We start from the raw sequence: 5,368 nt of genomic DNA, 5'->3' as shown, positions 1-5,368 counted from the left end.
GTAATGGCAGAGGAGACGAATCCCACCTGTGGGAAAAGCGCAACCGTCATCTTGAGAGGCATGTCCTCAGATCGAAAATGACAAGTGTAATTTTGACAAAAAGAGCAGACCTGCAACAGATCACACATCAATTACTGCTTTCGGATTGATTTTGACAGGTTTAAATGTGCTACATAAGTGGATAATGGTTGGAGCGATAATAGAAATTTCACCGAGCTCAAATCGCCCATACTGTCAAAAAGATAAATTGTCAGGTCGAGAAAAGGGCTACAACAAAAGCTGAATATTTAGATGCCGAGCATGCATGCATTTGAATAATTATAAGTTCACTTTCTCTTGAGCAATCCATCATTTTGCGAGAGGCCACGACGGCGGGCGGCACATGACATGACGGCCGAAGATGAACAGTCACAGTCAAACGACCGAATTACATATTCATTCGCCAGCAGACGCGCGTGCAAAGGTAAAAACGCGACATATATGAAGTTAGTGCTTGTTTTGGACTCTGCACAAGCCGAGTGGAGAAGCATGAGAAAGCCCTCGGAGCCTGGTGAAGTCTCCACGGAGCACAACGTGCAGGGCTCAGGGCAGCGTCCGAGGCCTTTCACCTCGGGGCTGTTAACAGTCGGGCTTGTGATCCCCAGGCCCCCGTTAAAGACCCCCCTGGGTTCAGCGCTGTAACCAGAGAGTTGAAATAACAGAGGAGGAAAGCCTCGTGTGGCAGGGTCTCGGCTCGGGGGCTGGCGAGGAGGTCGCGGGGGAGCGCGACTGCTCCCTTTTTTCCCGTCCTCGCCGTTCTGGCCGCTTCTCCCCTTGACTCGCTCAAACTCAATGCTTTGAATGTGCATTTTTTGAGCATCTGTGTTTTCTGCGCCCGTCTCCCTCAGACTTAGCAGCACAGGCAGCATCACGCCCAATGCGGGCTCCCGCTGTGTGGGGAAATTCACTGCACGGGCCTCTCCTGCTGCAGCCCTGGTGTTGAACGATGCCGCTGCGTGAGTGTGGAAGAATGCAGTCGCACTATCTGTGTACATCTCAGCAGTTTTTAGAATATGCTCTACAGCTGTGGTTAGACTGGAGTGTGGGCCTGTGCATCACCTTTCCAAACAACCACCATCATTTTTGCCTGTGTTTCTGTGGACTTTCTGATACTATATGAAGATATACTGGACCACCTTTTCTCTTTATTGCATTGCAAATCTTTGAAAAAAGTATCTTTGCAACAAAACGACATGCATATTAGTAAAGTTGTTTAAGATGCGTCATTTAACCTACTGTGATGATTACTTTGGACTGCTGACGCGTTCACATGACAGATAGAAGTTACGTGAAGCCTAATCACACGCCATCTTCTTACCTTGTCTGTCAGCTCAAACTGTTATACATCAGCTCAGTTGAACAGAGGAGTGGAAACATCGAAAGGTCAAGTTGAGTGGCGGTTGATTCAGAGCAACAGCTCTGGTAACCTGATTTTTTTTTCTCCCTCATGCCTGGTTTGTTTGTGTGAACTGAACAGAGGTTTAAAGAACCTCTTTTTTTTCGTGTCACACCTTCAGGGGGGGTTGGTAAACAAATGCTATGTATCCCATGGGTGTGGATGCGACGAACCGCAGAGCCTTATTTGCTCCTGCTTGTCTCAGCTTGCGGCTGTGTATTTCTGTCCCTGTGAAGATGCAGAGGTAGCATGGTAGGACACACATCAGCACACAAACACGTGTGCATACACCCTTGCAGACACACACACACACACACACACACATGCACACAGAAGTACTTAAATACACAACACTCTGCAACAAAGCAACCAAAAATAACAGGCACCTGTTGCTCAAACCACAGTGTCTATAGTGAAGCCAAATTAGAGCGTTTCCCTGGCAACAGCAATTTCAATCACAAGCCACAGCAGCGGCCTAGAAAACAACTATACTTAAACAATGTCTCTATGTGAGTCACCGGTAAACAATAAACTAAAGTGTGTGTGTGTTTGTGTGTGGACCCGTTTCAACCCATTTGACGACCCATTGTCAAATTACACACGAGGGATGACCTGCACGACAGTTTGAGCTTAGAGGAGATCACATTAACCATTAGTGTGAGAATATGAATGCAAAGTTGATTGCAGGGACTTCACCGTGTGTGAGGAGCAAGTTTTCCCACTGCAGGCGTCAGCATCAGGAACCTCTGTAGCCACTGAGTGCCGGTGGTGTTTGTTTGTGTTGTTAGGGCTCCTCTAGTGGTCACAAGTGGAAGTTCACCCAGACGGTGAGGCCCTAAACGTCTACTGTGCAACACAGGCGGGAGCAGTAATGAGCTCATTACACTCAAAAATTATTACTTATTTATATTTCTCATTACACCGAAGTCGTCTAAACACTGAATAGTGTGTGAGGGGATGGAAAAGGACACTTAAGCAGCGAGAGCTGTTGTTTGCACTGTGGCAAAGGGACAGTGGGCCTAATGTTTTGCATACATGTGTGTTCCTGAGAACTAAAGTGGGGGTGTGTGAATACTAGAAGGAGGCGGTGGTCTTAGGAGCCTCACTTCTTCACAAAAGAGTCTAATTGGAAGCACATGTGTTGCACTGTGCAGCAGTTGGGGATGGCTGGGGTGAGGCTGCCATTGCGAGCGGGGGTGTTGCTGATGGGAGAAAGACGCTTTCCCCGTTTTTCTTTTCTGTTTGGGGGGGGGGTTACTGGGGTTCTGGTGGAGGGGAGGGCATGAGAACGTAAACCTCCACGCGAAGCCCTGTGACACAAAGCTGTGAGGGCAGGGCAGCGGCATTTAAGTCGTACTCTCCGGCAAATAATGCATGAATAAAGACATGGATGAAGACACGGCATCTGTCACTCAAACCAGTTACTATATGTTCTTAAGTTGTTATTTTGATGAAAGTAAAACTTATTTTTCTTGCTGACTTTTAACAGATGCTGTGATTAAATGGTAGGTACTGAATGGTGGAACACATCAGGACCTTCCTTGTTTGGATGATACAGTAGATGAAGCCAAAGCACTGACTCTTCATTTGACTAGTTTTATTTTGGTCCGCCACCCCCCACCCCCGCCGCTGCAGTAAGAGTCCAGCATGAGAACAAAAGGCCATGGGACTAAGTGCATATACCTCCCCTCTGTGGCTCACTCAGATTTATACACTTTTATAAAAAAAAGGGCCCAAACGTTTGGCTCGAGGCCCGAGATCCTATTCTTGCGTTTGGTTCATGGCCAGAACAAAATCTTACCAAAAGGAAGACAACACTCTTCATTTATTTATTAGTTAGTTACAGAGGGCAGGCAGGTGAAGGAAGAAGGGTGGGAAGTCATGGAGTGCTGTGAACTGGGAGGCGGTGGGTGAAAGTGAAAGGAGGAATAAAAAAGGAAGGAAGTCAAATACATGGCTCAGACGGAGGATGGGACGAAGAGGACGAAGTGATGAAGGTCATGAAGGTTGAGGCGGACACCCTATAAGGCCTGAAAACCAGGGTCATGGCTTCTTCCTCCGCCTCCGCCGCTCGTCTTGGTTCCTCCTCAGCACCTGAATTCTGCGTCTCATCATAGCAACCTGCCAGGGATTAACCAGAACCTGTTAGCCCTCACTGTCAGATGGCTGAGCTCTGTCTCTTTCTCCTTCTTTCTCTCACCTACGCCCACATCAACACACACACACACACACACACACACACACACACACACACACACACACACACACACACACACACACACACACACACACACACACACACACACACATGCAGAGACTCGGGCACACACACTGTGAGTGTCTGAGAGTCTGTAATAGGAACCAGCTGGGCTTTCAAGGCCGTGCAGCGGGCCAGACAGGCCCATTCATAACCCTCTAGTGAGTTTTAATGAAGGTAGGTTGTGGGGCGGCAGCGGCGCGGAGGGAGTGGGGAAAGGATGAAAGAAGAGACGATGGTTGACTCCTTTCTCCTCGCTCTCTGCGCCTCCCAGCCAATGAGCGCCGGGTACGGGGGAGAGGTTCACCTTTAGTCCATTCATTTAGACTTAGCTTCTGTGCAGACTGGATGGATACCACTCTGTCCTTCATCACTCATGGATACTGTAGGAACCGTGGCGTGAGGCCATTTCTTTCCTAATGTGAGCATAAAAAAAAAAAAACAATAACATGGATCTCATATTCATCACCTCCCTCCTTTTCCTGGCTAATGCTAATGCTCGTAGCTTACGGTTTGCTGTAGAGCTGCAGCCGCTCGTGTGAGCAGCACATTTTCTGTAGAGCTGCTTTGTGCTTAGATTCCCAAAACAGACCAATAAATACGGAGCAGCGTAGGTGTCAGTAACATTCACAGACCCTTCAAGGCCAACAATTATCGACCCGTAACGCCAAACCACAGGAGATCTCCCATGACAATTGCCATACTCACATGTACTTGCATATTTGTGGCGTCTTGATGTCGTTAATCTTCTTTCTTTCCTAGAATAAGGCGTGGATGGTGTGTGTTTTAATGCTGAAGCTGAAAGGACGGCTACCTGGTTGGAACCGCTCCATGTGACGCCTGGGAAAGCACCGTGCGCCTTCGCGTGAACCTTCCTCGTACGTGACGACCCGTAATGAATACCAACTGCTCTGTGGTGTTGCGGCGATGGGACGCATTTCTTAATTTGCGTGTCGGAGCGCTGGACCGTTTCAGGCCCCGGTCACCTCCAGCTTGTAATCCGAGCCGGTGAAGTAACAGGGCAGAAACAGCCCTTTACACCCTGAGGTCAGACCAGCGTGGACGCCAATAAACCACTGGCACACATTCCTCTTTCCAAAAGCACACGAGCGCGCAAACAATCACGCTAAGTCGGAGTTAGCGTGATTGCTAAGCTAACGGCTAAGTTAAAGTCCTGCTTGATTTATTAATACAGAGGTTGTTTGTTTTGTCGATGATGCCAAAATCCATTTACCCTAAACTTGTTGCAGGTGTGGGGGTAAATGAAACGGGTCTCGTGCAGTATGTGTGCTGTCAGTGGGCGGATGGAGAGAAGTCGGGGGCATGTCACAAACCTCCCACGCGCTCCGCTTCAGCCCCGGTGGCCACGCCGGCCTTTGATATTCCCCACATAATAACTCTGTGGTTTTTCAGCTAACCCCTGGAATGTTCATACGAAACAAATAGCACAACACACCAGTGCGCTGTGCACTGTCTTTGCCGCCACATGGTAATGATCCAGGAAATATTTCAGTCATGTAGAAGCTTGATTTAATCTCACTTTCTCCTCTTAAAACCGTTTCAGGATTAAATCACAGTGTGCGCACGCATTAGGCCGTGTTATTGTGAAACTGTCAAATAAGCTGCACTGATGCTCTATCTGTGATTTTATGTTGAGCCAAGCAAAAGTAAAACAT

General features: G+C 48.1%; 1 long non-coding RNA gene across 2 annotated transcripts; it reads right to left on the bottom strand.

Moving 5' to 3' along the window:
• Positions 1-3,258: 3,258 nt before the first annotated feature.
• LOC129605016 (uncharacterized) lies at positions 3,259-5,108 on the bottom strand. 2 transcript variants are annotated; one of them, XR_008696476.1, is made up of 3 exons: positions 5,027-5,108; positions 4,000-4,108; positions 3,259-3,556 (listed from the first exon to the last, which is right to left on the bottom strand). It is a non-coding gene; the product is annotated as an uncharacterized LOC129605016 (long non-coding RNA). The 2 variants fall into 2 exon arrangements; XR_008696475.1 differs by lacking the exon at positions 5,027-5,108 and adding an exon at positions 4,401-4,943.
• Positions 5,109-5,368: the final 260 nt, after the last annotated feature.

This window comes from Betta splendens, chromosome 13, assembly GCF_900634795.4.
Source record: "Betta splendens chromosome 13, fBetSpl5.4, whole genome shotgun sequence".
Taxonomy (NCBI): Eukaryota; Metazoa; Chordata; class Actinopteri; order Anabantiformes; family Osphronemidae; genus Betta; species Betta splendens.
This window is presented reverse-complemented; position numbering and strand designations above follow the sequence as displayed.